This window comes from Trichoplusia ni, chromosome 6 (assembly GCF_003590095.1).
Source record: "Trichoplusia ni isolate ovarian cell line Hi5 chromosome 6, tn1, whole genome shotgun sequence".
NCBI lineage: Eukaryota > Metazoa > Arthropoda > Insecta > Lepidoptera > Noctuidae > Trichoplusia > Trichoplusia ni.
This window is the reverse complement of record NC_039483.1, coordinates 6132654-6157104: the sequence shown is the minus strand read 5'-3', so window position 1 is coordinate 6157104 and position 24451 is coordinate 6132654. Positions and strand designations below refer to the sequence as shown.

At 33.8% G+C, this 24451-nt stretch overlaps 1 long non-coding RNA gene across 1 annotated transcript in view; it reads right to left on the bottom strand.

The window, feature by feature from the left end:
• Positions 1 to 11280: 11280 nt before the first annotated feature.
• The window catches only part of LOC113495488, a 90596-nt gene continuing 77425 nt past the window's right edge, over positions 11281 to 24451 (bottom strand). The window contains exon 3 of the long non-coding RNA XR_003400724.1: positions 11281 to 11672. This is a non-coding gene — a long non-coding RNA (uncharacterized LOC113495488). The remainder of the gene's footprint in view (positions 11673 to 24451) is intronic.

Sequence of the window (24451 nt, the reverse complement as noted above, 5' to 3'; positions counted from 1 at the left end):
TCAAGCAAGTCGCAAGTCAAACTTACGATTAGAAGGGACTTAAATATGAGTGTTTATTGTTCTAAATGTCTTAGTACAGTCTTACAGTAGCGTTGACTGGACAGTTAAAATCTGGATTTGTAGTCATAGTCATAGTATTTATTGCTTCCATTTTGTCATGGTAAAGATGTTATTAACAATGAGGTACTGAGCTTGTTATAATATTAAAATAGATACATACATAGTATAACACGGCATCTAAGAGGAGCTCTTCCCTAAGTTACAATCGTACAAGTTGATTTATCACAGGGTAAGCTCAGCTTGACGCGGTCAGTCCATGGATGGAGGACAGAGTGCCTGCGTTTTTCAAAAGGCGTGTTAAATTGTGGGTCTTGGCTGTTATTTATACATTTTTGGCAGTCGTAACGGTTAATCAGAAGTTAAAAAGTCTGATAACCAATCTAACTAAGGGAATCGTGTTGCCAGGTAACTGGGCTGAGGAGGTTAGATAGGCAGTCGCTCCTTGTAAAACACTGGTACTTAGCTGAATCCGGTTAGACTGGAAGCCGACCCCAACATAGTATAGTTTAGTTATCACGGTTCATGAGATATAGGGACTGGCGCTCAGACAGACAGCGGGAACTACAAAATAATCTCACATATCACATAATAAAATACAAAAATATGTTTCTGTTTATTGTGACAGAACCGCGCCTGTTCGCTTCGCTTCCACTTAAACAAAATGATAAATCGTTGGATCCGCCGTATGTTGTCATTTTCATTTTTAAATCATTCCATTAGTGTACAAAAATAATCTCTATTTTTTGTGGCTATCATGTGTCGTGTCGTTTAAAACTCAATGCCAGTCTATGTCGACAAAAAATAGAAACATATTATTTTGATTTTATATTAGTTAATGAGTGGCCTTGCCCTTGGGTCTAATGTCTTGCAAATTAATTCCTTGGTGAAACAGGGCCGTCTTTTCCAATTCGTACCACTATTTTTGAGAATCCCGTGAATCCCATAGCACCTCGTGGCTAAGCTATAACTGCATAAGTAGATCGATCACAGGTTAAGCTACGCTTAGCGGGGTCGGTTTGTAGATGAGTGATAATTTTTGTCATGGCGAATTCCACCGTGATTCGGTTAATTTGTGGGTGCCTGCTTTTATTAATACATCTCTGACAATCGTCACAGGTAGTTAGAAGCTAGGAAGTCTGATAACCAGTCATACTAAGGTTTGCCCAGGTAACTTGGTTTAGGAGGTCAGATAGGCAGTCGCTTCTTGTAAAACACTGGTACTTGGCCGAATCTGGTTAGACTGGAAGCTGACCCCAACATAGTTGGGAATAGGTCCGTCTGTCTGTCACAAGACTATATGAACAGGTTTTGTTCACAGTTCAAATTTTCGTGCAACGAATTATATATATTCATTAGAATAATAGGAAATGCAGTAGAAAGCCACTATGACTGCCAATGACAGGTAGCCTTTAAGAGGAATAATGAATTAAATGTTGTTTTTAATTTATTAATTTTGGTTAATACTCCAAAACGACCAAACGACCAAACGACCTGACGACCTCCGTGGTCGAGTGGCGTACGCACCGGTTTCAAGGTGTCGCTAGCTCTGAGGTCCCGGGTTCGATCCCCGGTCGGGTCAATGTAAAAATTCAAATTTCTACATTGTCTCGGGTCTGGGTGTTTGTGGTACCTTCGTTGTATCTGAATTCCATAACACAAGTGCTTTAGCAACTTACTTTGGGTTCAGAACAATGTATGTGATGTTGTCCGCATTTATTTATTTATATTTATTTATTTATTTAAAAAGCTAAAAGCTACAAAAACACGGAATGAATTGACTAAAATAAATATTTTCAGCAGTTAATGATATTTTATTAGAAAACAACTTTACCCTTTAATAAATTGAATGGGTAACATGGAACTTGTGGGTGTCCAACAGAATGTTCCTCTTTATATCAAAAATAAAATAAAATTATAACGACAACTGTTTCCAATATAAATCAAATATATTTCGTATTACATGAGTCAACATTATCTTAATAGATATTTTTTATAAAAATATGAACGACGATATTTAATACGTTGGACCAGTGTAGGTACTCTGATAGCCGAGTGGTCTGGGTGTCTATGTGCATGTGGCTTGAATGTTTGTGAAAGCTTCCGCGACAGAATTTTTTTTTTTAGAACGGGTGTCGTTTTCCAAGGCATTGTTGTATATTCGGACGACAAATTATTACCAAAATTATATGTATTTTTGTATATATAGGTAAATAAAATTACAAAACTAAAAGTGAAAAAACAAGTATCTTGCTACACCGACTTCAGCTAGTATTTAGCTGATATGATAATATTTGTCGTTTCGTTTTTTAGTGCATTTTTTTTTCAACAAGGTTGGTTAAAGGTGTAACTCTAACATAGAGGCAGTGAGAAAGCTCTGTTGCGTTGAGTATTAAACGCTCATGGGGAGGCAGAATAAAAAGAGATCGAGTGAGAGTGAATGTTTGGTATTCAAATTACGAAGTTTCGATCCTTCGCGCTCTTTTTTTCCCACGTTTTTATACTACTACTTTCTTGTTTGTTTGACGTTCCGGTTAGATTTTTGCAACTCAATTTTGAGGTAATTCCCGATAAGCTAGCAGGCCTAAATTTTTAGCGTAGCTTCAAATCCGATGGCAATGTTAACTATAAAAACGGCTGGACCGATTTTGATAAAATTTGAATGAACATTTATAAACGTGGGTTTTTAGATTTTTTTCATCGATTAACTTAGACATTTTTACTGTTATTTTTTTCGTAAACCGATTTATTTACAATTACCTTATACAGATGTCGCCATGATCGACCTTGGGACTAACCTTGGTAGTCTGAACTCGTCTTGCACCGCGTCCCGAAATACTTCTGTCCCCACTTATAATGTGCGGGCATGGCCGAATGCCAATAATATAGAATTATCAGTTCAGTATATTAAACAGTAATGGATGCCGGAAAAGAATATAAAATAGTGATTTTTTTGTAAGTAAGAGTGTAGTTTAGGTTTTCCTCAGCTGTGGAAGGTTTTAATTTTGAAGAGACTCATATAGAATTTAATAATAATTATTTTTTTTACATTTTTATTTTGCTCTCGAAGGATAAATATTTAATTTCCTGACATATTCACGTTCATCTTATTAATTACAAAAAATAACATCATACAAAAATCATGCTTTTGATAATTATTTTTATTACAAAAAAACACTATGAAACTATTTTATGATGATAATTTTGTATTAAAACTATCCCCCCACACATCAAATAACAAAACAGTCTATTAGAAAATAACTTTGCTTACTAAAAAAAAATTCAGCACAATCAAAAATTTGAACATAACCACACCAATTTACACGTGCACAATTCGTTTATCATAAATTGTGAAACAAAAAACAAACACACACATGTATTTATTTTAAAACAAGATATTTTAAAAACATTTTTTGTATAAACAACAACTTTGATTGTCACATCTGGCTAATTTTGAGACATTATAAATACGTACTTGCAAGTACAAATATATTTATTGGACAGATCAGAATTATAAACAAAAATTATTGTGTATGTAACCTACTTGGGAATTATTTGTAACTGGCCAAGTGCATTGGTTGTAAAGATATATATTTATTGATATGTAATGATTTCGGGACAGAAAAATGTTTGAACAAGGCCAGGTAATTTGTGACAAAAGTTGCTCTGAGTATAAAATAGTACCGGTAAAGTTCGAAGCAAAGTTAATTAATAATTTAAAAAATGACTAAAAAAATTGTCAACCAAAAATTTTCTTTTTTTTTTAATTTCAATCAAATACGATTTTCAATTCTACTATTTATCGTTAGTGGTAACAGAAAAACAGGATCTGCGAATTTCGACTGTAAGAGATACAAGCTGAATAGAAATAAACTGGATAGATTTGTTTTTATTTAGAATATTTAATTGTGTCTTAACCGGTTTTCTTAAAAGTAATGATGTGATCCAGGCCCGAAATGTGGTTCGCGTAGATTGCTGTGATGTCGTAAATCTACGAAATTTCTATAAATATTCTGAAGATGAAGTTTAATATAGTGGACAGTAGATTTTTCGTTGAATTGCATGTGCCAAGAGGATCACCGCTAAAATGTTTAACAGAAATTACCAAAATTTTCCTAAAAAAATATACCTAAAAGTAATATATTGGGGAAAAGAAAACCGCAAAAAATCACGGCATATTACATTGAGATTCCATTCAAATACAATTAGCAATTATTTTTATTAATTTTAAACGTTCTTGTAACTTCGACATTATTTTGTCACCACAAGTATTATTGCGGAATTCCGGTAATTCAATTTCATGATCAAATTTGTCACAAGGTTTGCTGTTATTAATACTAGCTGTTGACTACTGATTAAAGAGGCGCTAAAAACGCTACAGGCAATGACATTTTCATAGAAATATTCTTGGGCAACAAGATTGACTAACCATAAATTGAAAGATAATCGAGTTAATATAATACCAGCCTATTAATCCCACTAATATAATAAAGGCGAAAGTTTGTGAGTGTGTATGTTTGTTACTGCTTCACGTCAAAACGGCTGAACCGATTTTAATGAAATTTGGTATGGAGTAGGCTGAATCCCTGGATTAACACATAGGCTACGATTTATTACGAGAAAATATAGTATTTCCTAACCACGCGGACGAAGTCGACTTCGTATATTTGTCCCATAGCTGGGCACAGGCCTCTTCTAACTTTCTGCGGGTTGGCAATTTTGGCATCCAGGTTTCTTTTCGATGTTTACCGTTTAATGTTTCCTTCACCGTTTATTACTGTTATCATAGAACAATTAAGAAACATATAACTTTGAATGACATTGGTACGGTGCCTGGATCGAACCTACATCTCGTTAATACAAATCCATACATAAAACCGCAAGTCCATGATGACTGCAGAAGAATTTAATAAAGAAATCCAGCTCTTAATTTAATAGTTTTATCTATTGCTTATAAAAACACGATAACTATCAGACGAAGAAGTTAATTTACTGATGATAATTTGCATTTCAACCCTATTTCCCTATCCACATAGTGGACTAACACTTGAACACTAACAGGCACAACCACTTTCACTACAGACATTCATACGAGCGACCGCTAAAAATTTTAATTGGGGTCTTATAAACGTACTCCAATGCCGTCGACTTTGTATGCGGAACCAGTGGGCAAATTGTTTGAAACGGTGCCAATATGTGACAAAATATAAGACTTGATGTGCCACCCACATGAATTGTATTTTGTACTGGTTTTGGAAACGAAAACAACGGATCAGCTGTTTTTTGAGTGAGCTGACGAGTAATTTTATTTTGATGATGATACAATTATTGGGATTAAGATGTTCTGGTTTTCTCTTTGTTCAATATGAACAGAGACGTCACAATTGGGTAGAAATATTGTCTTGAGAATAAATACAAAAAAAATGTGCGTAATGTATGGATCTAAAAATACTAATTATATTCCTTGACAAAATAAACCTTTACGAATACTCGTCCCTGGGTATCTTCGTACGTATTAGTTGAATGTTTGTGAATCTTCCCGCGACACAATAATTAAAGCCCTTAATGCGGGAGAAAAAAAAACATCGCCCGGGCAAAGTTTCCACAAAAAATACAGAGAACTATTAATTAAAAACAAGAAGTAAAGACTTTTATCTCTTGATTTGTCAAAACCATTTTCAGTGCAAACAAAACTTTACCACACATTACAACAACACTTTCCTCTACAACACAGCTTCTCAAAAACATTCCACCAGACTCCCAAAGTAAAGTAATAATAAACCAACCTTGTAATCATCTGATAGTGCCGTTTTACAGTATTAATACTACTAACATTGCATGAAGTGCCTTGATAATGGCCGCTAGGTCAGACCGTGTATTAGTGCCACGTGGACGCTTGTAGTGCCAAAAGTTCACACGCCTGATTATTCACCCGTTCTTTTAAACTGTATTAATGGAATCTATTGTTAGAGGGAGATTTTAATTGTTATTTGTATAATTAATTGACTTTTCTGTTTAAAGTATGTAGGTAGTAAGTTTCGGTTTTTGGATGTCGAAAAAAAGTCAAAAGGTAAAAATAAACTTTCACTAATAGTTGATGTGGTGACAATTCATTTCCACTTCAGTTTTAAAGTACCTGAACAGGAAAGTATAATAATATTTAATATCATACCAAAAAAAAAATATCCTTTAATAGCAAACATTATGCGACAATTTCAGTGAACATTCTTAAAACATGTAACGAGCAACAAACCACATCTACATCTAATTAAGTCTCCAGCGTATCTCTTTAATCCAAATACATCAGTAGTTTCAACAAGAAACTGTAATTACCTACAAAATTTAGACACACGCTAGCTATAAACAAAATTTTCAACAATGTTCAGCACGCGATCCCCGATCTTGGCCGCTCACAACCCTGGCACTGACTGCTGTCAACACAGATCATAGAAAAGTAAAAGGAAGTGACAATGAACAGCCGTTAACACGAACAAATTGAGTACTCTACTATATTGAACTGACAAGTCAGTCATGTTTGTTGAAAGAGAATGCCATTAACGTTACTTTACAAATATTCAATAATTCGTAACTATTCTAATGTGACGAAAGATTGTCTAAGCCCTCTGTGGTGCCATTTTCTGATGTTTCAGCCAGTTGATGTTTATTGTTTGTATACGTAGAATATTCCTAGTTTTTAACATTTTATTTGCGACAACAACGGCGAAAAGAATTGTTGATACCGTGAAAAAACTTCAAATTTTAATTTTTAGTATATTAAAATTTAACATTAGAAACGTTTTCTTTTTCTTAACTCACGATCCATTTTTCTTCTTTTCGCCTTTCTTATAAATGTTTCAAAATAGAGAAATCATGGCAGTATCCTAACATTGACAGTGAATAAACCTAAGCACCACTTCCCTCAATTCTATATTCCTTGGCAACAAGACATACATCTTACAATAGCTAATTAGCGTTGATAGCACGGCTTTGCCTTCAGTGGGCGGCGGCGACTGTAACTGTCATTGTATGCAATAACGTACTGTTAATTGTAGCATCGTGGTTTATCGACGCGCGAGGAACATTTTGGGTGTTTATGATGTTGTGTTGCTATCTCTAGGTACTCGTATTTGTAATTATAATTAATGTTTTGTGTGAGAAGTGTCTCGTGTACACAAAGACGTACTTATATATTTATGCGCATGCTAGCTGTTGCCTCGCTACAAATCGAAGATGATCCCACGGGAAAGAGGAAAAAGCATCTATAGCAATAGGTTATCATGCCAAACCCGCATTGGACAAGCTTTTGTAATTAACGAATGCTTGTTCTGAGTCTGGGTGTCTTGTGCGTGTGACCTAATGTTTATGAGACCCCCTGGACACAATATTTTTTTTTGTATCAAAGTCTTAAAAAAAAGAACTCGTACCACTGCATGAATTATTGCTAGTGTTCAAACGCCAGGGTACGAACTCGGTCGAAATTCGGTTGAAATAGAACTCGATTCTGACAGGAGTAAGTCTACCGATCTGGATGCTAAACGTGATGCTCTTACAGTTAGACCCAACAGCCATAACTTACAATTACGTGGATTGTGTGCTTACAATGTTCTCTAACAAGTTTAGCTATTGCAGGCATCTTAGGTACATCAAAGGACCTAACTAAGAAAGCAGTCGTCGTAGCCGATATCAGCTAAGGGAGTTATGAGAGAGTTTGACTGGCCTGGTGGTCTAGTGGTTTGTGACCCTGACTGCTTTACAAGAGGTCGTGGTTTCGATTCCCACCCAGGACAAATGTTTAATTTAAATGATGAGCACGATCTTGAGTGGTTGACTTTGACTTTCATCATTCGATCTGATTTTTGGGGTGTAATTTAACTATTTTATGTACCTATTTTCAAATATATAACTTTATCAGTGGTCCAGTTGTTCATTTGTGGAATATTATTATTATTTCATACGATTATATAATGGGACTAGACTACAAGTGCAATTTACTATGAATGTTGCGTACCGATTTGTCTCGCCTGAAACAAGTCATAAAGCAACGTTTGAAGTTTTGAATTGCGATACGCTTATAATCAGTTTGATGTAATATTTTAGAAGGTATTGTAGATCAAACTGTGTACCTTGGGATAGTTTATTATAAGATACAACAACTACTAATTCCTCTTCAATTCTAAATGGTTATAAGTTTAGCCGTTTTTGTAAATGTGCAACTGTTTGATTTTAATGCGATTTTTTATAAAGAGGCTTTGCCTGTGGTTATATAAGTAATTTTAAAGACATAGTGGGTTAAAGGAGAGACACCGAAATATATTTTATAATTCGAAGAGTAAAGACGCATAAAAAGGTCGCAAAGCCACAATTGTTTCTCAAATTTTGAATCTATGCCGCAACAGAGCAAATTCCTTTCAAAGCTCTTTCTTTCTAAAAGGACATAGTCCACAAGCCAGTGTACATGAACAACAAGAAAACGATCACTGAAGCGTTGAGAACCAACAACCAACCCCTATAACTATTAATAAGTCTTACATCCAGTGTATAATTATCAATAACCTGGTATTTAGCTACAACGGTATAGGCACGAGTGATTACTAGACAAAGTCCAGGTAAACAGGGCTAATAATATGCCTATTGTTATAGGCTGGAAGATTCCGTAATTAAAGCACCAAGATTAATTTAGATTGCTTGGAAAAATCTGACTCGGAAATTATAGCATAGCTCCAATTTCAATGTATAGATACACCATTTCTAAGTTTTCACTGTCTATTCGTAATTTGTTTATTATTGAGTATTCTCATGAACTTTAATGAGAAAAAATGTATAGTGTTAGTTTGAGTGTTTAATAATTTGCGAAGGTAGTGCCTTGATGCCTCGTGTAGACCTTGTATGCTTTGACCAAAGGCCTGAACGCTATCGAATACCTGTCGTGCACGAACATCGTCAGTAAACAGTCATTAGATTTTATATATATGATGGTTTCTGTGTACGACTATCAGAACGTTCGGTTATCCAAGGGGACTACTACCACGTCCTAAAATAATAATATTATAGTTGTTAGAATGAGACAGCAGAATACACGGTGTAGAGTGGTATCTCTTTTTCACGGCCACTTACTTTAAGTCTTGGTGCTAGACCCCCTGATTATAACTGAAGCAGAGTGATGTACGAACATTCGCCTGCATAGTCTTATATGGAGCGCAGCCTATATATTTCAGGAAAAACCTCTTTTGCTATGCTTTGTTTATCATATTAAACTTATGGAAAGGGCTATCTAAGTAACATTTTAGACATAAACCTATTAACACCGCGTCAAATAAGACGTTTATCACGCACTGTCATTTTATGTCAGTAACAAAATTGAGTGATGAAATATTTTCTTTTTGCTGAGTCAGATTATATGTTATAAATGTAATAATCTATCGTCATTTATCAGAATTACCGATATTATAATATTATAAGTAAATTCCGGAATATCACTTTTTTACTTTTTCTTCGGTGTTACCTAACAGCGAAAATCGATTAAAAACTAATATTTAGTTTATACGGACCAAAATTATTCTTAGTCCATTGAGAAGTTACATAAAAACTCTGTTTTCCATTTCTCATTTATATTTTTTTTTGTTGGATATGATATAAAAAGCTAAACACAGAATACACGGTAATATCGGGAAAATCCGCCATTTTGAAAAAAGCTACAAATTTATAAGAAACAAAATATTCGATACACCATCAAAAATATCTGATTCCACATGTAAATACACAAATATTTATTACAAATATTTGTAGAAACCAAATAAATATTCAAACCTAAAAAACGAATGAAAAAAGACAAATTCGAAGTCTAAAAACTAGAAAACAAAACAGCAACAGTAGCACAACTAATCCCGCTTCATATAAAACCTATTTAGAGAAATGATCCAGGATTAAAAATGTAACAGCTGCACCGTCCCAGCTGGTTGTCAACCGGGACGCTTTGTAATAAACACTGGGAAATGGTGTCGCGTTAGAGTTCCACAGTCGTATGATGAAAACGGAATGACAATTTTGTTCGTCAGATGCTGAAGAAGTGTTATGTGAACTCTTTTGTTTAGTTTCATAGTGTCATGTCGCTGCTGAACTGATGTCGTCAAAGGTCAGGAATAAATTTCTTGTTGGGTGAGATATTAAAAATTATCTTCTCTTTTAATTTTTGAAGTATGGTGTACAGATTAATTAGGTAGGTAATTTGATTGTTTTCTTTAAATGGCCCTGATACACATACAATACACAATATTCTGCCCATTTACTTATTCTCTTTAAAGGGAATAACAATCTATTCCTATTAATAGTCAATATAGACCATTTATTACTCGAAGGCTTTTACAAGTTATAAGATTCCACTTCAGTAGGCCTACTCTGTTTTCAAACTGCAAAATTCAATGGATATTTGAGAAGGCTTGAAATTGAAAAGCGTGGGTGTGACTTTGTAATTTAACCTCAACGTATTATTGGTTTATTTTAAACATTTTTAGTTGACGCTGACCGTGCTTTGGTAAAAGCCTGCTATTAATCACTGGAACAGGGGAGTGAAGCATGAGAGTGTTACTCACATTATATTTATCATCGATCGTCGAGCAGAACTAACCATGTTGAAGATTTCTTTTATGAATAACATCTTTCGGTCCAAGGAACTAAATTATTAGTATAGAGGGTTTAAAATTATTCAATATGCACAAAGATATCCAGACTCTGAATAAGATTTCAACACACAAACATTTGTAGAACGTGGAGAACGACAGAGAACGACACAGTGAGTTTGGCGTGGTGACATCAACTATTCGGCAAGCTAAGCAGTTAACGTCTACTCAAGTCCAAAGTGGGCTATTTGATTTTAATTGTTAGTTTAACCGATGGGCAATCGGTTATACTATGGATCGACTAGCCAGATAGATGTTTACATTTAAGTTTTGAACCTTGGGGGATACCGCAACAGAATCTTTACCTTTAGCTTAAACTTTTTTTTTACCTTAATTGCTGCTGGAAGCTGAAATCGCAATTGCTGTGACTTTGTGTTAAACAATACGTAATAACCTAGGAAAAAGACGTCAACTTTTTTATACGTTGGCTTCTTCATATTTTCTAGTGGATTACTACTACTACGTACTAGATTAATTCAAGAGTAAAAATATTAAGAAAAGATAAGAATAATCTTCTTACTATTTTATATAATAAAATTTTATTGCTTTTTGATGATGATACTTAATATAAAAAGGTAAGGAAAAATTTTATAACTTTTCTATCTAAGACAGATTTGTTAATTAAGATATCTTTATAAATTATAGGTTGAAATAAAAGGTTTTATAATTAAGTTTATATTTTGATTAAACTTAAAGGTAGAACTTTTCGATTTCAATTTAATTAACTTCGTTATTAAGACGTCTACTAATGAGGCTTTATTTAGGCACTCTCGAATAATTTGTAATTTCAAAACAAAATTTGGATTATTTTTTATTCGGTTCAGAGCTATGGTTCAAATTACGCAGTTGAAGGTCATAACGAATTTAAAAGGCAGATATATTTTTTAAATATGTCAGCTGAAGATTTATTTTCCACTTACCTAGTGGAGCGTTTAATATCTGAAACAAAAAGGATAATTATTAAATATAATACGCCTGTTTTTTATTATATAATTATTTAAATTACCATTGTCTAAAGGCTGGTGTCATAGTAGGTGCCAAACCATTCGGACAATCCTAATGGCTCGGTACGTATCAGCCAAAAAGCAAGCCTTTAAAAATTCTGACGAACAGTCAGCCCTTATTGCAGGTTTTCAGTTTTACTCTTTGGGTACAAAACACAAATAGTTATAAAGGTATTTGTGAGCGAGCAAAGCACTAAGATAAAGATGTGTTTTGATTTCACGTTCATATTGACACTTTCGTCGTGGAAAGATCTCAAATCACCATCATCATACAAAATATAGCAGAACCAGCAACATTCAGTGTTATCTACCATCAGCATGTAAAACAATAATTATTATATTTGTTCATGAAAGCCAAAGAAAATACCCGTAAAAGGTCTCTGTCTATACAGTAAATCAATACGTACGTGGCATAAAGGTACACCTATATAACTGGGTACACGAGAAATCCCTGACCGCAAACTAAACTGAAAGGCTTTGGTGTTATGGTACGAAATATAAGCGAAAGAGATCGGAATAGTATGCTTTGAATGTCTAAAAATAGAGAAATCATTTTGGGAATGAATTTCGTACATTAAACCACGAAATAAATATGTCGCGGGGTCGATCCCCGGATAGGACAAGCATTTGTGTGATCTAGAAATACTTGTTCTGAGTTGAGTCTTTATGTATGCGACGTGAATGTTTGTGAGAACCCCAGACACAAATATTAGCTTAGTGGTAGTCGTTTCTTAAAAAATATATATATATTTAGAACTTATCCTATGAGTGCAAGCGAACTTATGCTAAGAAATTCGGTTCACTACATGGTCAACAGCGGCGTCTTGCGTCCACATCAGCTATAACCCTGTAACAATCCATGTTGAATGTATAAAACTGTATAATTATCAACTGCTTTTTTTTACAGCTCAGTAGATTTTTTTTCAATTGCCGTATTAGTATTTTTGGTGATTATTTTCTAAGCAAATAAAAAATGGCACGCCTTATTTTGAAGAAGAGATTAAGGTTAAGCGATTTTGAACCTTAAGTACAATCGTAAGTACAATACAAACACCAGAAAATCTTAAGTGAAGTATTAGTCAACATCTTGTCTACTGGTAAACAGTTTGAAGGTTCTTTACACAATAATCGTTCTGAGGACTGTAAAATCCGCTTACATAAGGATGTTTGTGAGTTAAGATTTTTGAACGTGGAAAATTATTGTCAAATGTTTTTGTCCTAGTCTCAGTAGGAGAGGGTTCATCTTACTCGTCTGATTTTATAAGAAAACTGATGAATTTATTCCTTCGAGCTACCTATAAGGTGGACTACAATAAGTTGATTGTTAATTTTCACTAGTTGGAAGAGCGCTATAAGAAAAAGAATATGAAGATCACCACCTAATATATAGACGTTTATATCTTGGTTTTCACTGATTAAAAAAATCCTACGAGCTAATACTAATAGGATTTCATTAGTCTATTAATAGTTCATTAGTTAGTATAGAAATCATTCAATTTATACCTACTATTCTTTCCCACATCTCATCGTTTAAAACCTTTTTTTACAGTTAATTACGGATAAATTCTAAAAAAAACGACTCCACCGAACCTCAACCACTCGGCTATCCACGCAGTAATTACAAAGATACAACATTCAAACATAAAAAGGTACTCACAGTATTTGAGTAACAATTAATGAACTATTAAATACAGCTCACTTTCAATTACTTTAATTGTTCAACAATAAGATCTAACCTCTTTCTCGCCTCCGCTCTTTACTTAGCCTCTAAAAACCATCCAAAAACCCTTTTTTACTTAATATTTAACAAAGTGGTTCACTTAAAACTTCGTCTGAGTACTGACAAAGACCTCGGTAATAAACTTTAAAAATGTTTCTAAATTTGATTTAATTCGTAGAAAACAAACGAAAGTTGAACAATACAGAATTTTGTGTTTTGTAAATAAAATACCTTTTATTAAATGGCTTTATCGGTTGTTATATGATGATGACGAGTTTTGATTTTTTGAAGCAATAAATGTAAATTAAAGTATTTAGCAGTTGAGCGATAATATTTACCCGTTACCTGTGCGCTAACTTCATACAACATTTTTTCATAATCGATCCAGCAATTTGATCCACAAGAAATGATAGACGAGGGAGTCGATGACAGAAAATACCACACAAATTTTTTGCTTCATAAAATTTGTCGAAATGAAGTTTAGGAGTTAGAATTCTGTCTTCTTTTCTACGCTCATAATTATAACATAATACTACATTGAAGACAATTTTTTTAAACAATAATCATTATCCAAGCAATTGTAGACCCTACGATCTCGTCTACATATGCAGTGTGGATCGCGATCATGGATTATGATCAAAATTGGACCTAGCTACAATAGATATAATTTTGAAAGAGTTCTCAATTACGGAGTATTCATCAGTCATTATTAAAATATTAGAACAGTTATAATTAAAACCACGCAGACAAAGTACCAGAACAGCTAGCTGACCTAAATACAACACGAATATAAAATGTTCAAGGCAATCTTTACGCGACAAAATTAATTTAATATCACAAAACTATTTCATAAACCATACATTTATTAATGCACTAAAACAAGCACGCACGACGAATATAAATCAAAATAGCTTTAATAAAGTCTCGGGGTAAGAATTCTTGCCCCTAACGTTGAAATGGGGCAAGTACCATATTTCATTCACGAAGAAATATCATACAAGTACGGTATGTTACGGTCTAGAAAAGCATTAACTCTGAAACGAGGCCTTCTGTAAGAAGTTTTATTCGTAGGATATGTGTGAAATTTGTAATTTAAATTTTAAGCTTTGAGGTGTCGGCGTATGCTGAATAAGCCTTTTTTGTTTCGGATTTGGATATTAAGAATGTTCGAAAGTAAAAAAAAAAGGATGTAATAATGAATAACAAACAAATATTACATATACTTTATATACACAAAACCACTTATATTGATGGAATCCTTGAGATAATTTTTAGCGCCCATTACTTAACTTGCACGATGTATAATTACAAGTAACTACCTCGCTGTAGTTAAAAGGAGAGATCTTTAAAAATATAAATGCTTAAATAGAAGTAAAAATATATATTTTTTAAGTACAAGAGCAAAACAAACAGTACGTGATCTGAGCCCGCAGCACCATTAATTTATTATTAAAGCCCGCTCTAAAATATTACGGCACATTTAACTAGTACGTTTTTTGTTTAACAATTTAATCTCCTTTTTTCCTCTTACTAAAATTGAAAGAAATCTTTTATGCGTTCACTGGTTTTTAAACACACTTTAATAAATTCTGCCTCTTCCATTATTTTGAGACCTGACCCATATGACAAAATACTATGACAACGATGGTGATCATACAATTAAGGATCCCACTTGGTTTGGGAAAGTAAATCAGTTTTATAAAATTTAGGGTCTTCTCCCATCCTAAGCCATAGCACATGGTCCTTTGACTTCAAAACCTTCTGCCTCGAATTTTCTTGTGTTTGCTATGTAAAAACTACCATAAACTACATAAACTCTTGTTTTCATAGATTTTATCCTATATGATACGAAAACGCGGTCCTTTAAAATACTTACAAGGGGATACATGTCTAACACCCAAAATAGCGGTCTTATCGCTAAAAGCGATATCTTCCAGAAAAGCCTTTGGATGGACAGGAAATTTATCAGTATGTACAGAGGTAGGTGGTGCACTATTGTTAAAAACATGTAAATGTATACATACATAAACATACATAACACAGAAATAAGAAATAAAATGAATACATACAATAATAAGATAATCAGTGTTATAATCTATACTACGTTGCAAGTAAATTAATCAATCTCCCATTTCTAAAATGATCGCAGAAATAGCTCGGTCATCAATGTTATTATTGTCTCGAAATTTAAATTATAAATTCAATTAAATTTCAACGGCATGTAACTCAGCTGTTGCGACAAAGATTCTTAAGAAATTACAATTAATTAAATCCTTTCCTTCGTTACGAACCATGTTACATGAAAGAAAGAACAGAAAATTAATGTCGGACACAAAATTCGGGCATCGGACAGCTCATAAATCATTTTGAGTTCGTTTTGTATTCCGAATAAAAATGGTTTAAAAATAATAATTGTATTTTTGTTGAGAGAAAACGCTGATACTGTGGCTTGGAGTTATATGTGGCTGGTTTTAGGGTTTTGTATCCAAAGGGTGGTAAAACGAAACCCAATGACTGTGGCCCCGCGGTCTATCTGTCTGTCAACAGGATGTATCTCATAAAAAGAGATAGCTAGACAAATATGTTTTTTGCAGATAATGTATTTTGGCTACCTCTATAACAAAGATAGTTTAACAACGGCTCTTAAGTAAGAACTTTTTTGGTCGGTCTCTGAAACGATGAATTTTTCTTTAGCCTATTTTAAATCCTCAATCCAACAAAAACTTCACAGCGTTTTTAATTATTTTCTGTGTTTTATATTTAGTACTTTGAGATAAAAATGGTTTGCCCATAAGTGGCTCTAGCCTAAGCCGAAATAAAGATTAGAAAGTGTAATTTGAACACAAGTTTTACGAGATCATCATAATATATTTAAAACCTTATAATACGATAACCTATTCGTTCGAGAGTTCGTTCAAATAATTCATAGAGTTTATCTTTTAAAATAATAAAGTCAAAATAAGTAAAGCCAGGGTTCAGGAGCTCAAGTTCATTGCGTACCTAAAGCTATTAAAATTAACAAAAATTGATAGAGTGATGAACATAGATCTACTGAAATTTATTTTCATAGTGACGGTGACGCTTCTAAAATCCATCCAATTATGTCCGTGATCAGTACAGCTAGTTAATTATTCATCGGCCTGTTATATCTCGCGCCTACAAAGTTTATTTGAGAGAGATTGCTTCGGGCTGGTCCTTTTATAGAAGACTCTCTGCTACGAAGGACCCGAGGTTACGAATAAACCAGTAAAAATACGATCGTAAAGAATTCGGGATGATAGGACGTCGGCCGATAGGGTCATCACATTTTTATTTAGTTATTTTAATTAAGGAATATTTTTAAGATATCTTTTTTTAATGAGTAAGGCTGGTATTTTTATTGTAATATTATGGTAAGATTAAGTTGGTATAAAAATAAACTGTTTGTCATTAGGTAATGAAAAAGCTGTCACCTAAACTGTCATATACCTACAGCGTTTATGTTCCTAGAGTTATCTACTCTAGGAACATAAACGCTGAAATCACACACCATCATCACCAGCACCTAAATTACAGGGAAGCATGAATTGATCTCAGTTAATGAATCTCTGTTGTAATATTTGACGACCTCCGTGGTCGAGTGGCGTACGCACCGGTTTCAAGGTGTCGCTAACTCTGAGGTCCCGGGTTCGATCCCCGGTCGGGTCAATGTAAAAATTAACATTTCTACATTGTCTCGGGTCTGGGTGTTTGTGGTACCTTCGTTGTATCTGAATTCCATAACACAAGTGCTGCAGCAACTTACTTTGGGTTCAGAACAATGTATGTGATGTTGTCCGCATTTATTATTTATTATTTTATTTAGGGCTTGGTGATTTATTTTTAAACGTTCTCACCTAAACGCTCGCCGTTAATGTCTTCGTAAATAGTGTCGTTAATTCGTAAACACACTGTAATGGTATACATTTTAAATCATCCGTAGACTAAACATACTTAACCTAAGTAGTTCAAAATTAGACCTAATCCATCCAGAATTTTGCTCGCTAGGAATATTAATAAAGTAAAGTACAATAATAACAAAACCTCTTTTAGAAAATACACTAGACTATAAAACGTTTTAAGTTTTAACAAATTTACGAGCTAATGAATTTTAATAAAAACATGAACAATCGTTTAAAAAATAGAATCATAAAAACTGATAAATTAAGTAAAAATAAAATTTTATACAACCTAATTTAGGATCTCAGGACCAGAATGAAATAAAACTTTGGTCTTTAGATACGGTTTTATTATTATAATAAAAGTATGAGAGCCTCTTTGCTCTTACCGGTTGTTAAGATTTATGACTCAGGATCGTCAAATTTTGAAGAAAAAATCTGTAGAATATTTCTGTCTAGAAAATTTTATAACTTTATTATGGGCTTTGTATGGTGAAAGTGTATTTCGAGAGATAAAAAAAAATTCTTGGTCGAAAACGTATAACTCAAGAAATAAATATTGAGTATTGAGTTTGTATATTCGTAATGTACGCCATTTTTCCTAAACGATAAATAATTATTTATTTATTAACAATACAACTATAATTCACAAACACGATTGCGGTGTTTGCATCCATGTTCTGCGGTGCGGTACACCTAACTAATTAATCGTAAAGCATTAGTTACGTAGCGGACCGCAACCACCCGCGAGCGGCAACCGCGGGGTGAGGGGGGAGCGGAGGGGAAGTTGACCAGTGATTTTTATGTGTGGCGTCATAGATATATTCTCATCATCGTCCGAACCTTTTTCACGACTATGTTCGGGTCGGCTTCCAGTCTAACCGGATTCAGCTAAGTACCAGTTGTTAACAGGGAGCGACTATAGGTGTATTTTATAGTGGTGATGTGAATATAACCACTATGTGTGTGTGTTTTTTTTTTGACAGAGGTCTTTTAGTGACAGTGCTAAGACATGCTCTGACAATCGGTCTAGCCATTTTCAGATCACGAGCTGTTATAGAAGGGTATATGTTTGACCGATATGTGTATCTGTTTATAGCGCCCAAAAAATGATTTTGGAATCTCTCTAAGCCGCTTTGTTTGCTAATTTTTGGCGGAGGCATGTGTATTAAGTGGTGCTGTTGTATAATCATAATAATAGGCATTTTAAAATGTCTATCCGTCTTTTGTCTCTAAATAAAGCCTTTTCTTCTTTTGACATTGTTAACGCCAAGCTTTAATCTGGTGTCAAAGATTTTTGCCGCCCTTAGAGGCCGGATGTGGCCTAAGACATCCTTTGTAATTGTCCATACTTGTTAGCTTTTTACGCTAATAAGCCTTCTAAAAATAAGAAAAGCGTTTTTTCTTTCTTAGTTACAAGAAGCATACCACAAGTTTACAAAATTGTATGGTTATAGGGGTAAATAAAGTTACCGTTCATCCACTTTTGGGAGAAATGTTTAGATGAATAGTTATCTAAGTATTTACAAATTAGCTCCTAAACTTTCGCTTGAACATCAAACTATTTATTTACTCAAAACTAATTAAAACCTAAACATGTGTGAAAGACATTTTTATTTCTAGAAACTTCCTTCTTCCGTCTTTTATCTTTAAGCAAACTTTTGAGCATTTGATAAAAAAGACAAATGTCAGGTTTTTTGCTCCCGAATTCCGACTTGTGGACGAAGCATATATGGCAGTTTATATAAACAAACTGCGAACTTGTGTCCGAAAATGTCTAGTCCTATAATTACAGAGTTTCAACCCAATAAAGGTTAAATTTATTACGGATCGCACGTCAAGTGCCATTGATTTGGTCTAGTTACTTAATTAATTTGATTGCTTACGTATAAATTTATGGCTTTTGAGCTGGTTTGCGACTGACTGTATAGGTACTTTGAACAAACGAATATTACATATGATACTACATTTTAAACATTAGTCTATTTTAACATATTGAATATTTTATTCAACATTCTTAAGAAAAAAACTTACCTTTTCTACCTAGACCTAACCAATATAGGTTTTTTTTTAATATGCATCTAACATATTATTAAATATTAAAATACTTTAGTTAAAATATTTTCATACTCCGTAGAACCATTCACTGCTTCATCGAAAATTCTCATCCCTTTCCAAAGAAAAAAAAAACAAACAGGAAAAATCACTAATTGATTTTTCCCGATAACATTCCCGTTACTCATTGAACCCCGAGCCTTTATGAAGAAACAGAGCCTGAAATTGGCAACAATATACGCCTACACTAGCTACTGCACCGTAAAACAATATAAATTGAGTCACTGATTGTTTATTTTACGGGACAATGTAGCACAATATAGTGGAGGGTCGTTAATCCTTTATTCATTACGGCCTGGACCAGGTTTAGTATAAAATTGAAAGGCCCAATCTGGTCATTTTGGACTGATTGTTCCAATTCGAGATTAAAAAAGTCCATTTCAATCGTGTTAATTTTATTTTCAGATTCAGTGGCAAATTGTCAAAGGTTATAAAAAAAAGCTCTTAAAGCATACCACGTGAAGCAAAGCTATGCGATTCCAAATGCCGGGTGCAAAACGCAGCTGTCGTTGCCGAGGGGTTAGATTTAGACGGTAAGAATCTGACACTAACCGTGTTCTCCTAGCAGGAGTGGGTATCCAAGAGTATTCCCTGCCATAACAAAAAAGATCTCCTTAAGTATCTAAATATGCTAAGAGGCCAATTAGGAGATGAATTTATTATCCTGTGAGTCCTTTCTTACGAGAAGTGAAGGATAGACTCTTTACACCATACCCTCGTGAGCGATCGTGACTATTTTTGTGGATGTACAAGTAGGCTACAATCTAACTCAGTATCGCAAGTCAAACTCGCACTTGTGCAGTTTTATAAGCTTTTTCTTAACGATGTGTTGCTACACCGGTATCTACGTAATCAATATAATTACAGAAAGATGTTCGCAAATTTATTTACTTCTGATAACTTTTCGGCCGCACCGTCCCCCACTTACCGTCCTTATTTTTTATTAGAAGTGGATATTGGACCTGTCATCTCAATATTGGAACTATGTTAGACGAATAATGATTCGGTCCCGGCTATATGTCTGAAATTGGTTGGCATTTCGAGGGTTAATATTATTGGAAGAAAACCTGCCGAAATACCTTCTAGCATAACTGATTCTATTAAGGTTTGCGGATTGAATTTATATGCAGAACTTACACGTCCAAGTGAGGTACTGAAGGTTATTTCATATTTAATTTTGCTACACAAAAAGTTATTTATTCTGATTTTGAAATACCATGAAAACTACTACACTTAACTGTTCTAAAAAAAAGGTAGGGCTAGTACACAGCAGCCCGTATCTTCCACCCGAAAAAAAACCTGTATAAAATAAATAATTCTTAATTCATCAAAATCATATACCAACACAACTTTTCAATACTCAACATATTTAGTCTTCAATTGTTTCCTTACTCCTCATATTTCTCCTAACCTTTAGGGCTATTTTATGGCTTCGCTTGGAATCTAAAATCTCCAGGAATGGGAGACTTCTCTGGCCTCATGCGACTTTACAATAGACGAATAATAAAATTGAAAGAAAAGGAAAATTCTACGACGCAATAGACCCTCATTTACTTCACAAACAACGCAGTTAGCTACGAGTACATTATTCCATCACTTCAATCGACATGGAAGCAACAAAATTTGAATTTCATTAATTGAATGTTTTAAACATAATTTTATTCAATGGCTCCTGAGAAACGTCAGGTGTTTGCTGTCGCCAAACGAACTCATTTACAAGTCTTTTTAAAGTCCGAGTTTTGTATCACAGTTTCCACTTTTCAAGTTCCCTGCATTAGCAATTCGGGCACACGTTTGTGAACCAAATGTTTAAACGGAATGCTTTGAGTGGGGAAAAAATAAAAAACACTTTTGCAGGTATACGGTGGATGTGTGTAACTGGCTTGAATGTTTTAGAGTGTTCGAAATCTATTTGATGATGTCATAGGTTTTCGTGTTTTGGGTATTTGAATTTTCAATTCAATTTCGGTTTTGAATAGAATTTACGTGGCTTTAGAATGATGTGTCGAAAAATGTTGTTTCCAAATTGGTACAGAATTTTAACTATTATCGTTGATAATAAATTGGATGAAATCAATTCATCGGTACTTCATAAAAGTAATATATATAAACCAATAATCCGTCCTGTCTCTAATACAGCATATTTGGAATATTAAAAACAAACTTTTTATTGTGATTATATACAAAAGACGTTTATATTGTAAAAATCCGATCTTGTCCCCAAAAGGTGATTTTTCCTCTAATATTCCAAAGAATTCTAGTCTACAAACCCCCGGAATATGCTCACAAAAACACAAAATATGAGGACAAAAGTAATTAACTCTCATCTCGTGGTAATTGGACGCCATCGGTGATTGCCGTAACGAGCTCGATCCATTCCAACGCCACTATATCATCTAGTTAGCAATTTAGGTTAGAATTTACATTATGGATTCTTCCAAATAGGTTGTACCGGTTGAATTTTTAATGTTTTTTAGTAGTATTTTGAGGCATTTGAACATAGGTTTACTGTAGTAGAACTTGGTTTTCGATTTTATCAAGTGTATTTTTTTGGGTTACGTTCATTTTATATTGATTTTTAAAATTTTATTTAGCGTTATGTCTAACATATGAAAAACTAGGTTTACATAAGAAGTATATAAATATCATTAAACCAATTCTTTATCCCAATAAAAAAATGGAGAACATGACTTAATTGAAAGCCATTGAGAGGCTGTTTTTTAAGACTTCCCCATTTTACAACAGGTCTTGTTGAAAATCTAAAATATGACGAGGTATCATCGAGGAACCATATTAAACCTGGACAATTAAATCCACTTACATTACTTTAAATCTTAGTAGATCATGAAAATGACTCTATCTTTCCCTCAAATGCCTAAAACAAATTCCCTTTAATTACGAATTCAGTCTGCACAGATCTAAGCCTAGGGCCTTATAACGTTCACATTTCATTTCACAAAATGTCGGCTTCGTTCAATATACCAGTATTCACTGCTGGATAAATGTACGAGAAAAGTGAGGACTCTTATTTATTAAACCGAGAGGCTGCAAATCGAGGGAAGGGTAGAATAAGTAAGATTTATATGGAATATTTATTTTAAATCCGTGATAAATTGCGGTTCCTAATGAGATTAATATTGCACAACTCGCTTCTGCATCATTCTTCTGATCACATCACACGTTTGTTTTTTTTTTAGTCTACTTAATATATGTATTTTTGTCAGTCATCTTTTTTGAAGACAGTTCAAAATACTCATCATCTTTATCAACAAGATATTAAGCCACTAAAAAGACTTAACCAAAACAAAGATTTTACCCTATTTCTCCTCTAACCATAATACCATACATAATTCTCAGAAAAAGTAGAGAACGTAGGCCTAAGATTCATTTTTAAAACTACTTTCTTACTTTTTTATGAAACCTTCAAGCATTGGCCTATATACGAGTGCTCGGAGGGCGTAGCTTTTTCTCAGTGTCATAGCGCTTTCACGGGCACTAAAATACAAGTGTGTTTAAAAGCAGAAATGCTGGCAGTATTTCTTCTTTCCAGCTTTTAATAGCGTCTTTAGAATGTGTATTTTGTAGCATGTTATTTCATTTTCTAGATGTTTGTAAGCGCTATTTATGGCAAACATTTCGCTTAAAGCATGTTTGTCTTTCACTACAAAAGAGTTAAGTGGTTCAAAGGTGTAAGAAAATCGTGTGTTTAAGGCTTTGGTATTAAAACAAGTGAAAGTGTATTGTATTATAACTGTACATATATATTTACATAAGCCAAAGTATTGGTACCATCAAGTTAGACCGGCCTTTTTACGAGCCTCTGCTGTCCGTCCGTCCGTCACCGGGCTTCATTTCATCAACTGTGGTAGCTGGACTGTAAAATTTTTCACAGATGATGTATTTCTGCTGCCACTTTGACTTCAAGTAGTGAAAATGAAGATCGAGTCTGAGCAACTGTTGTTTAGGTCGAAAATTTGTCACCAAACCAATTTTTTTTATCATTAGCCCATTTATACGGGGCTCTAGATGTCGCGAGTCTTTAATAATTGAACAAGTCCAGTCTGCCCGTGACCATGATACCTACAAAGGTGTCAAAACGTCGGGAACTAAAATCTAAAATCAATCCGCGATAAAATCCGTAAAAGTAGTTTTACTTCAATGTCTAACATTCGCGTAAACCTAAGAAACCACTATAATTAAGCAATTCAACAATTTCTAGCTATTTTTATTATCACATATACTTATTAATAATCCACCTAATTGCCTTACAAAGCGTGCAATAATAATAACTAAATGTTTACTCTTAACACATTTCCTTCATAGTGTACTTAATCTTTGGTAGATTTGTCAATAATTATTTAGCAAATGCAACCAGGTGCAAACAAGACAGTTGACATCGTGAAAACGTGACGGCAGTATAAGTAATGTAGAGCGCTGTCTCTCTCACACATCAGCCAGAGTCCTGCTTCAAACATCGGTAAGCGCACTGGAATGTACAACTACGCTTGGCAGGACATAATAAGGTACCTTATTACAGGAACAGAGAATATACTTCAAAGCCATGCTGCTCATTGAACCAAATAAACAATAATTGCACATCATTATACTGAAATAAAAACTGTGGTAAACATTTGCATTGTATCGTTATAAGGACCTTTTTTTGTCAAAGCATACCTAATCAAAAGATCGAATGACATTTAGATCTTTTGATATTGGATTGCGAGAATCTTTTTTGTGGATTTTCGTTTCTATTTGAATAATTCGTTCGGAAATATTTAAATACTGCGTAACTTACTTTGTGAAGTTAGATTTAAAGGTTAATATATTAAGCTACAGGGCTTCACGGTACACTTTCAAATCTTTACATTGCAAAACAGTTATCAAAACATAATCACGTGTTTAATCCTACAAAAATGTTATGTCTTCGTCGGGTAAAATTGCAATAAAAATATTGCTAATACC